General features: G+C 42.0%; 1 long non-coding RNA gene across 1 annotated transcript; it reads right to left on the bottom strand.

Moving 5' to 3' along the window:
- Window positions 1–230: 230 nt before the first annotated feature.
- On the bottom strand, window positions 231–1,799 carry LOC139076380 (uncharacterized). Its single transcript, XR_011527945.1, has 2 exons — window positions 1,702–1,799; window positions 231–1,456 (listed from the first exon to the last, which is right to left on the bottom strand). It is a non-coding gene; the product is annotated as an uncharacterized lncRNA (long non-coding RNA).
- Window positions 1,800–12,224: the final 10,425 nt, after the last annotated feature.

Genomic DNA, 12,224 nt, shown 5'->3' with positions numbered 1-12,224 from the left:
TGGCAACTGAGGGACACTCTTGAGAAGATGAAGTTTTGTGAGATGTTGTCAGGATTCCTCCCTTAGCCTAATCAGAAGAAGGCCTCCATTGGAAAGGCTATTTGGCAAGTCAGCTGGAAAGTGGAGCACAATGCTTGCTTTTGTACACCTGGGCTCGTGTGGGTGGAAGGAAGTACCTGTTTTACAAGCACAGTGCTTGGCACATAGAAGACACCTGATAGACACTGCCATTTCCCCTCAATTCTATCCAATTCTATAAAGACTTTTTTATTCATATTTATGGTAATTTAAGCAGGACATGGGTAACAATGCATAACAGTATAAAATTACTCTGGAGGATGTTATACATATTGACATGATAAAGTTCAATGGTGTCCCCGTTGGATAGTTTGGATAAGGCAAGTTTAGAGGCAGGATGGACACTCCCACAAGGAGTACATTGTTTAACAACTTTTCACAAGCTGACTCTGACTTTGAGGGAACAGGAGAAAAATAACAGCATCCTCAATCTGAGGAGCCCTATCGGAGAAGAGGAATTCTGGCTCCCGTGAGTGATTCCATCTTAACAATAATGCTGGAAAATCCAGATGGCCTGATTTTGGATGGCAGGCAATGGAGCACATGCCAGTATCTCAGATTTTAAGGTAACAAAATCTGTGATGAGAGACTGGGAAGGAAAGAAAAGCAATAACTATAATGGCCTCTCATCCAAACGTGTTTGTGTCAATGTGGCTGATGAGTGTGATGATCACAAAGTGCCTGCAAGAGGAGTCCAGGAAGAGTCCTCTCAGACGCCACAAGGGAAAGTCTGTGTTCCTGCATTGTCATCCAGCTCCTGAGACATTATTAGTGGCACCTATCTCTTCTCTAACAGTAATCAGTTCTGGGTGCTAATAATATTGCTTCAGGAAAAACGTAAAATGAATTTCTGGATTTTTTAAATAAAATTTGAAAATAATCTTATCTGAAACTGTGCAGTCATGTGAATACTAGTATTTATCCAGGAAGTACAAACTCTGCTGGGCATCTCTGGGATTCTTGGGTCTCTGTTCTGGGCTGTGTGCATTTCCATTTTCTGCAGGATTCTTCCCTCTTCTCCAGCATCACTCTTCCCTTTCTCCCCACAAATGGCGCCTCTCTCTTTGTCTTGAGAGTCTATTCAGGTTTGAATTCCAGACTGGGAGGTGATTTGGCAGGTAGCCGGCCTAGCTCCCGTCTGCCCTCTGTAGCTTCTTTCTTTCCTTTGCCTCTCTGGGGCCTGGTGGCAGTGAGGTGGCTTTACCGGGCTCTGGATGCAGAGGGTGCAGCTGTCAGAGATTTGTCTCCTGTCTTCCCTTTTTCACATTCGATGCCTACAGGTGGATGGTTAACAAGATTGTGCTCCGGGCAGGAAGAGCTGAAGAGGATGGCTGCTGAGTCCTCGTGTCCTTTCCCTTTTCCCTTCAGAGACCAGAAGCTGGGGGAGAGACATTAGAGCTGGATTAAAAATTGCCCACCGGCTGCTGAGGAGCAATGTGCCCTCTGTCTGGGCCTTGCTTCTCCTGCAGAGAGTGGCTGCTGTGTTCCGACTACCTAAGGTGATGTTCTAGTATCTAAGGTAATGGCTTTACCCAATCTTCCTCTCTTGTTCCCAAGACAACCCATGACTGCAGGCTACCTTGGGGTTTTTTTAACGCATAGATCATTAAGCTTGCGTCCTACCAGGGAAGATGAATTTTCTTGAGTGGGCAAAGGCCAGGACGCTGCCTAGAACTCTGAAGCCTGTGGTGAGATCAGAAGGAACCACTGACTGATCATTGCCTCCAACAGAACATTGCCTGGTCTCCGAGGCTGTGCATCTTCGTGTTCTCAGTTCTGCCCTGCTTGGGCCTCAGTCTTGTCATCTCTCTACTTCCCTGGGATTATCTTCCAACTTGCCATGGAGAGGGGTCCACCCAGAGCTTTTCCATCCCAAGCCCCACCCCCATGCCATCCCCCCACCAATTATCAGTCCCCTCCCTGATGTTATCTCTGCAGGAAATCAAAACACCATGTGTGTGAACATAAAATTCTGTCATTTATTTATGCTACAGACTTCAGGAAGGAAAAAAAAATCACAGCTCTCTTTCCATTAAAAAAAAAAAATTGGCACAACGTTCAAGCATTGGTGGCCTTAAATCAGCCTGTTATTAACAGCCAGGAAATGCCTGACCCAAAGGTCCTCATGGCTATTATAAACTGTGAAAATTATAAAAATGGAAGTAAAAAATAAAGTAATTACCTCTTCATGTGTTAAAAAGTTAAGTTGAATGGCCTGTTGCCATGGAGATAACTTCCTGTTTACTGTGCTGGTCATCCCTAACAGTTAAAGACCCATCACCAGCCAATGGGAAAACAGCATTTAGCTTCCCATATTCCCTTAACATTTGTCATAGTAACTCAATTCAGTCTATAATTTACCAGTCAGTAAAATTTGGTAAATTGCATTTTCAGATGTATTAGTGGTTTTTAATTTTTATTCATTGCATAAAATTACTACTGTGTACAAAAGCACTACTTTGTATTTTGAGGGGGGGAGGACCTTATAGTTAAAATATCCTAGTTCCCTCTTTTAAAAACCTGGCATTCTCTTTCTGCTGTAGCAAAAGGACTCCCGTGGTTGAGACCTTCTCATCTCCTCCTCGCTTTTAAGGAGGGTTGTATTATTACCAATGGTAATACTACTGATAATATTCACATTAACAAGAGCAGGAACAAAGTTGCCTTTCCTGTTAACTACATATGAGTTCTTTGGGCTTTTTACTTGAAAGATCTTAGGATTCAAAAGTAAACTATTTGGTGCATGATAATACATAAAATTATTTGAAAATTAAGGAATTCTTGGCCTCAATGTAAAAATAAAACCTAACACAAAGATATCGAATGACTGTTGGGAGATCCTGTTACTCAGGTCTTACAGATTTGAGTAAACAGTCTTTAGAAGAAGAAAGATGTGTTGACTTAAAAGTTCCAGGCACCATGGAAATTTAAAATGTGGAGGCAAAAGGGAAGGGGAACTGTCTGCTTTCTCTTGAACATCGGCCTGATAGGAAGGCAGCTGGAAGAGGTCTGACCAAAAGCTGCAAAGGGCTAGTGTTACAGAGCTGACCCCAAACCACACCACCCTCTGTGTTGCTATCAGTCTCCTTGATGGGTCTACCTATGCCTCTGACAAAGCCTCTCTGCTTTCCCACCACTCCCCTCCCAGCCGAGTACTCCCACGGGCTCCGAGCTCTCCCTCCTGCCCCGCCCCTGCCACCCATCTGTCCTTCACAGCTAGCCCTGGCAACAGCGGTGTTCTAGACACACTTCGCCCTGCAGGCATAAAATATTGGTGACAAAATGAAATAGAGACAGCTCCTGGCAGGACATGCAATATGCTTGAACTTTGTGCTCAACTAACTATGACATTTTTTGCCTTTTTGAAAGAGTTTTAATTAGCAATATATATGGATTCAACATTAAAAATTGAAATTGTGGCATGTGATTTTTAACGTACCATTGATTTGTAACCACCCTGGGCACTTGCATGTTATGGACGTCCTACAGTTAACTGTGTCCTTATTTAGTTCTTCCTCCCGCCATAACCGCATCTTGAAGGCAGCAATCCTATTTCATTCATCCTTATATCTCTCACAATTTCTACCACAGAGTCCTAGGCAGAGTAGAAACTGGATGTTAGTTTATTTAAGGAACACTTGGGATCTAAACAAGATCAAGAAGCGCATTTTATATGTTAAGCTTCACTGCATCTGATTCTTTTTGTATGAAGCCTCCTTAGCACCCTATGTTTGTGAATAAGCTTGCAGTATGTGTTTTTATGAGTTGTACTGGGGTCGGAAGGTGGGTGCAAAAGGAGATGTGCCATCACTTCAGTAGGGCTGAAAAATTGTTTGAAAAACCCTAAAGGCAAAATGAGCTTTGCTTTTGTTTTGAAAGGGATGAAAGAGAGTTCAAACAAAAAGGGATGCGATGATATTGGACAGAGTTGCACCTGCATTAGTGGCAGGGTTGACCTTTGTCAGATATATTGGAACATGTATGTTCAAATGAGAGATGCCCCCAATAGAACTGTAGCTTTTGAGGCATGGATATTTTTAAAAGTTATCCCTTGAAACTACTGCTGAAAGATGCATACAGTTCTGTTGTCAGTTTTCTAGAATAAAACCCAATTCATTATCAAATGCCAATCCTACTTTACTTAATGTGAAGTAAACATGTACATTTTTATCATCCTTTGCAATTGCGAAATAAAAGGATTCCCCAGCATCGATTGGCAGGTGGAGGGATCTTGGTTTCTTCACCTAGGGAATGTTAGAGAAAAGACGTGCCCTACGGGATGGCCCTGGCAGTGCCTTTGAAGTCAAAAGTGGACACTCTGCCTTGGCAGTCAAGAGCTGAGATGGTCAAGAGGTGTGATGACATGGCACAAGAAAGCCAGTGACTTATTCTGGAAATAGGACCTTGGCCATTGATGCTATCAGCTCCTGCCCCTATGAGAATCTAAGGAATGTCCACATTGATGCCCCAGGAATTAGAATTAGGAGTCATCATTTTATCCATTACTTCGCATAATTGCTTCCATTTCTATTCACATGGATTCTTGGCCTTAGCCTTGGCCAAGACTTTTGGGAAGCTTCTGTTTTAACAGCTTATATTATTCATCTGTCTTCAGTAAGTTACATAAAAAGTATGGAAAAGTAATGAACTTCTGCCTTCTGAAACAGGAAGAAGCTAGAAGACTCGTGGTGTTGCTCTGAAAAACGAGGTGATGTCCAACATACTTATCTGTCTGACACATGCCAGGCAGTGATAGGTGATGTTAACAGAAAGGTCAGATGTGTCCGCTCTAAAGAGATGGATCACACAGCAGCAATATTTCACGAAAGCTCATTTTCACAGTCTCTAAATGCTAAATGGTCAAGCACTTCTATTCTGGAAAAAAAGTGATAAATGCGTGTGTAAGATTTTTTTTTTCTGTATCCAGGTTTGACATTAGTCATCTGTTCTGATTCACCCAGAAACTTGGGGGCAACCGTGGGATGCATTTAATATGCTGGGTGTTGAGTTTAATCTGACACAGAATTTTTTAATGGTGCAATTTTGGACAGGTTCGTCAGGCAGGAGGTTATGTATGAGGAGAGGGAGCTGTGGAGATGTGAAGTCAGAAACCACCGTGGTGGCAGGAGCATCCAGGTGGGGAGGCTGCTTTTCAGCAGTGCGTATAGAAACAAAGGCGGCACCTGATAGAGGCTGGACCATTTCATGAAGGGAAAATTGTCATTGTCATGATTATCATCATCATCAAACTTTTAGTGAGCACTTGCTATGGAACTCTCTTACTCCAGGCTAGGAACAAGTGGGAGGGGGTCTCTGTAAATTGGCTCAAGCATCCCCCCAGAATTCCTCAGTAAGTGTAGCCTTCTCACTCCCCACCAACTCCAAACCACGTTACTCTCTCTCCTTAGCGAAGAGCTTAGCACAACACTGTCCAAATGGAAACAAAATGTGAGCCACAAACATAGGCAATTTTAAATTTCTTTTAAATAAATAAGAAACAAGTGATATTGATTTTAATAATTTTATTGACTCAATGTATTCAAAATAAAGTTTTAATATATGATCAACATTAAAAATGTCAAGATACTTTACTTTCTTTACTTTCATATTAAGCCTTTGAGATCCAGTGTGTATCTTGCTCTTTGAGTACACCTCCATTTCAACTAGTCGCATTTCAAGTGCTCAGTAACCACATGTGGCTCGTGGCTACGTACTGGACAGCGCAGCTATAAGTGCTCCGAGTGTCATTCTCAGGGGTGACTAGCACATTGTCTTTAGGACCTCAACCAGCTTTTTATCCCTGTGGCTTCATCTCCAAGGTCTCCTGTGACCTCCTGCCCTCTCATCAGCTCCCAGGTCTCTGAGCTGCAGGACAGCTTAGCACCACCTTTCTGGGCTCCGCCTCTAGGGGGCAGCTCTGAAAAGCGTCCCCGTGAGCCCTCTAGTGACTGGATCAGAATGTACAGGACTATGCAAAAACAACTCTTCAGGAACTTAAAAAAAATCCGTTAAAGTGCATTACGTGTATCCCATCTCCAAGTAACTCTTCTCAGCCCTTGCCTGGAGCAGCACCCAGCCACGCGGACTTGCTCCTCAGACATCCCTTCAGAGGAGCTACAATTTAAAGCTCATCACCCTTTTATGTCACCAGCAGAATTCCACTGTCTAGGATTCATGCTGTCTAAGCAGCACGCTCCCCTTCATTTGCTCTCCTCCTCCCCTGTGCCCCTCAGGGCATAACTACCTCAATTTCATTTCACCCCTTTTTCCTGCCTAAGAGAACCCCAGCTTTGGGCTGGTATCTACCCGTTTCCTCAGAGCTCATGGGCCTCAGGGAAGCTGCCCAGCCCCAGGTCCAGGAGTGGACCTGGTTGGCCTTGGGATAGCAGCATCCCCCATGCCATTGGTTGGTTGAGATACCAGGATTAAGCCAATCAATGCACAGAGTTTCCTGGACCAAGGGAATTTGGGTCAGTTAGATACTAGAGAAAGTATGTTGAGAGCTTCTAGGCAAGAAATTTCCTGTCTCTTAAGATTGAACCACTGGAAAGGACAGCTCTTTTCTCTTGCTCTGGACATTGTGGTATGTGGGTGTGAAGTCAGGAACTACTAGAGCTATTTCTGCAGCCACAAAGGAAGCTGCATGGGATGAAGCCGCGTCAACACACAGATAAAGGAACAGCCTGAGGAACTGTGGGGAAATGATGTTAGAGTCACTGAATTAAACTGACTCTGAAGCCCACCTTTCTATATTTCCGGTTACATAGTCAATAAATTCCCTATTGTTTAGACAGTCTGTGCAGGTCGTCTGTGACTTATAGTGGGAGTCTCCCTGACTGAAACAGACACCAACACAAATCGGATCATAGGAGCTTCCCTGCATATTCTACAGGTCCTGAGAGCAGGTGAGGAAATGAAATAGCCTGGAATTATTTGTGTATATATACAGAGAAAGAGAGAGAGAAAGGGGCAGGCTAACGTCCTATGCTCCTAAAGTTAGGATGGATGCGTTGGAGATATGCCAAACGGGGCAAGCTAAGGTAAGTAAAATGGAGCATCCGCTTACTTCTCCCAGGATGGGAACATAGATTCAATCTGATATTTAATTAGAATCTTTCTAAAAAATTAGAGATCCTAGCCACTCTACAGACTGAGATTTCTATTAGAAATTGGGAGAAATAGCAACACTGAAATAATGGATCTTGGGGAACTTTTCTGTCATAAGGATTTTCTCTAGTCCCTTGATGCAGGTGGCATGCCTAACTCTGTTCTGCAGATGATTGCCTCTGTTGAGCCCAGCAGGAAGGTGATGGGACAAATCTACAAGTCCCAGCTCACAGGAGATCAGTCAGCCACACCCTACGGCGAGTCCCAGGCTCTACGCTTCCTGTCCTGGGAGCTGCTTCAAAACCTCCCGTCTGTGATGAGGGGAGCTGGGGGCAGGTGACTCAGCCCAGAGTCACCTCTGAGACTGGAAAAGCGCTCTTGGACCTGACCTTGTGAGAATGATTGTCTCTCCCACTAATTCATCTGACCTAACAAGACCTGGTCCGCTGTTCATTTCCTGAGGGTTCCTTTTTGGCCTGTCCTGTGAAAATTGTTCCATTTTTTCCCCGTGATGTTCTAATCTCCCCTCTCACTCTGGTCAGAGACTTGTCCTCCTGCATCCTCTGAGGACACTGCAGCCATCCACTGCACCTCTTCACAACATCTACCTCTCCGTCTCTGATCTGTTTTATGTCACTCAACCCAGAGGAAGGCTCTTACCTTTGCCAATATTGCCTCTTCCTGAAATTTCAGTTTAACCAAATCTCTAGCCTTTGGCTCTTTCCTTCTGCAGCAGCTTGACTAGGAAAGACAGTTATCACAGAGGTTGTAAGTCTGAGGCTCCAGACCACACTCCCTGCCTTTGAACCCTGGCTCTGCCACTTACTAGGTATGTGACCTTGGGAAAGTTAAACTAGTCAGTTTCCTTTTCTAACCCACAGGGATAAGGTTTCTGATACCAAGAGATTCAAAGGAGTTGATACATGTAAAGCATTTAAAAGGTTCCATACGTTAAGGTTAAAACATAATCTGTCGCATGATAAGCACTCAGTAAATGTGGTGGTTGTGAAGTCTATTTCATGAGGAGCTTAAAATGTTGCTTGTCATGTCATAATACCTCAATAACTGTCGGCTGCTGTGTTAATGCTGTTGCCACATCACAGTCTGCTGTTCCTCCTTACCGTCTTCACTGAAGGGCAGATGGGGAACTTGGAAAGGGAACAGAATGGATTTATGATCGCCCAGATTTGCACTCAAATATTCTCTCTGTTACTTATAAGTGTGTGACCTTTGTCGAGTCATTTATAGATTCTGACTGTCAGTTTTCTCATCCAGAGAATGGACCAAAGAACATCGAAATGGAAGAGTTTGGGTGAAGATGAGTAATATCTGCAGTAAAACACACGGCACTTAGTGGATGTGCGAAACCACCACCACCATCCCGACCTTCCTGTGAGCGCTTCCGACCCAGCAAGTCAGTGAGGGAGGATGCCATGTTATTGACTAATACAGAGTTTGAATTATCAACTGCTTTTATTTATCTGTGGCAATATTGACTCTACACATTAATGGAGACGACTGCATAAATATCAATTTTGTAGCATTTCTACTGTTATAAAGGTACACCGTTTTTATTTTTAGTTTGTATCCAAACTAAACTAGAACCCCCTCACATTTTTAAAAAGAAAATGATCAACACAAGAAGATGTAAATATTTTGAACAGTCAGTTGAAAATGTACAATGCCAAATGTAAGTGGTTACAACAGGCTGAAGACAGGGTCTAAAAGCAACAAATTGACTGGATTTACTGCTTAGTCACATTTTTCCCACTCAGAGCTCTTATTTGGTTATTTAGGTATTATGGAAAAGTCCTCTCTCCCACCCCCCTGCCCACTACCACCAAACACGCTCACAAATGCACACATCTGCTCACACACGCGCACACACTGCACCGAGTGTAATGGAACTCTCGCCCTCTTTTGGCAGACAAGTCTTAAACCCCCACTGTCCTCACTGGCTATACCATCACTGACCCCTCTTCCACATCACCTTGACAAAAGGCTGGGGTGATCCACTGCGCTTGCCCTCTTTGAACAAGAACTCAGGAGGCTCTGAGGGAAATGAAATGAGCTTAGAGGCCCCGTGGACTTTAAGGAGTTTAAACGATTTTACATTGCGTTTCAACGTACTTTTTCTTTTCAGAGCCTGTTGAGTCTTTGAAAAGCTACGCTCATTTTTAAACAATTCACTATTGCTGTTAAGAAAAGAGTTTTCCCCAAAAAGCTGCAAATACCAATAATACAAAGTAAGCGAATACAAAGACCCCAAGATGTAACACAAAGTGACCCGTCCCCATGAAAGGAGAGATATCAGCGTTACAGTGGACAGAGCAAATGATATCCTCCTCTTTTAAAAACCATTTGGGAGGTTTGATGAGTTTTTCCTCAAAGATTTTTTTTGAAGAGGTCCTCTTATTTTAAGGGCATTTTATCCCATAAGACAAGAATAGAGGAGACATAGTCCGCTTTCCTGGAACAAGTTGTAAATTGACAGTGAGGGATAAGCTGACCCAGTGGTATTTGGGGCTAGACAATTGTTCCAATTGTTATTTTCCAATGTTTGGGTTTTTATAAACCAAAAACACATTTTGCCCTAAGCTCTTTCCCCTGGATTTTAACAAGTCATGTGTATTTGAAGGGAAATTGAATCCATATGTGTCTAATCTATTTACACTTAAATCATTACAGTGTTGTTTTGTAAGATTATTTAGATGACCAGAAAACCTTTTGAGTGTCTTTAGAGCTCCGCTTCTCACATGGCAGAAGTCCTTATTCTATAAAGAGGTCACATTTGCCCTCAGGCCCGATAGCCTGACCTTATTACACACTCATAAATCAGATCCCTGAGACTATTTTCATTTAATGAGTTGATACCACATGATTTCCCAATTCCAAGAGTGGAAGTAAGTCTGTCCACGTGCTACCAGAAAAACAAATGACTCTGAAGGCCCTTAGAGAGCAACAACTATGTTTTGTCCAATATTGGGATGAGATAACAGTAGATGAACTAAGAATAAAAATTTACCCTATAGACACAAAATAGAAGGATAATTGAAAGCTTGAAATAGATCCAAAATAATGCTTGGGATAATCAGAGGTACTGAAGGATAGGAGGAAAGAGAAATCCTACTCAGTAGGTCACACAATTATTCACGGACCCAAAAGACTTGTCCCAACAGGTTCTTGCAATGATAGTTTTAAGAATCACAATTGTAGGGTGAGAGAAACCTAGGCAGGTTATTGCATCACGTTTTGCAAAGATGGTATTTCATGTAGGGCTGATGCAGAAAGAAATAACACTCGTTAATTCTAAGGTGCCCTGCAAAGGCTTGCCAGAGCTTCCCATGGGAACCTCTACTGGCCATACAGAACAGGGATCCAGTACCTCAACCTTGTCAAGGCAAAAGGAGAAGTCAGGAGCAAGCTCATATTTTGATTATCTCAGTGAAACTACTATTTCTGTGAGCAAGACTAAGTCCAATTACAACTCTTAACATACCATATTATAAAAATGAAAATCAACTAATGGTTGCAGACTCTTTACCTAGAGAATTTTCTGAAAGCTGTTGTAAAGCACACCAAGTTTAATAAAAACTGTCATTAGGGGAGTTTTGTCTTCTAATGGACACTGACAACTCACAGGATGCCCCAGGGTCTCTCTAAACACATGCTGTGGATCTAGATAAGACACATGCATGGAGCTGAACTGGGGAGAGCACGGCTCATGGCCAGACTAATTAGGAAATACTGGCCAGAACCTAGAATGATCTCTAGTTTTCATGCAGCTGCCCTTTTCTGATTATCAGCAAGACATTCAGTACTAAACATGTTTAGAGAGAGCAATAGGAAAAAGGTTAGCACACAGACAGACACACACACGCACACACACATACACTATCGAGTTGTCATTTCCTCACTGCTTCAGAAACCACATTTCAACTCACTGCATTCTGGTACACAAACGCCAATGTGTGCTGGAGTGAAACCTTAGCTCTCCTGATCCCCGACAAGTGGTAGAGAGGCAGAGTCTAATAGCTGATGGGTAACGACCACATGCCAGGCTTGGAGCAACCACTTATATACCGCTAGCTGTCAAAATAAGCCTGCGTGGGAGAGAAAACAAACACACGTTGTATGTCTTCTCCACCGATGACTTGACGTAGATTAATTAGGTCATTTAATGCACCAAAGAGCCTGGACTGATGTCTTGAAGCTTGCCTTTTTCACTCTCCAAAGTATAATAGATTTTCATTATAAGTGTGTCAAAGATTCTACAACTTTTTAATGGTAACATGGTATTGCACTGAACAAACATACCATAATTTATTTAATAGTTCTTTATAATTGAACATTTATGAAATTTCTAATGTCTTGCTCTTATAGATAATGCAGCAATAAACTCCCTTTTAAATAAATTTTTGTTCACCTCTATAATAATTGTATCAAACTTTATTACTAGAAACAAATATTTAGCAAAAAGTTAGCACATTTTAAAGAATTTTGATTCATGCGTCAAATCCTTTCCTGATAGAATCAATTTCTATTCCCTGCCTAGAGTGTGTAAATTCTCTTATAAAGCTATGATCTCCTTTGAGTCTGTGATTATGACCACGTCCTTATTACTGTACATTACTACTCATTATCACCTCACTACTACTCGTTATTACACAAATTTTGATAATTTGTGTTTTTTCTTTTTAAAATTATAAGTGCCAGAAGTCTGTCTAATTCATTGACTTATTTGTTTTTTAACTCACAGACGCAACTCTTAGATTTATCAATTGTACTGTTTTTTACATATGTGATGTTTACATTTTCAAACAGACTATAATTGTAGTTTGATTACTTTTTTGAGTCAATAGTGAGTTAGAAGGATAATTTTAATGTCCAATCAGCCAGGGGGTTTTGTTTTGTTTTTAACTTTTATTACTAACTTCTGGTATTGCTTTATGACAGTCTGAGAGTTGGGTCTATACAGTCTATTTCAACACTTAGGAATTTATTAACTTTCAGGACAGTAATTTCCAATCTGTTGTTAT

This window comes from Equus przewalskii, chromosome 16 (assembly GCF_037783145.1).
Source record: "Equus przewalskii isolate Varuska chromosome 16, EquPr2, whole genome shotgun sequence".
Lineage (NCBI taxonomy): Eukaryota > Metazoa > Chordata > Mammalia > Perissodactyla > Equidae > Equus > Equus przewalskii.
This window is presented reverse-complemented; position numbering and strand designations above follow the sequence as displayed.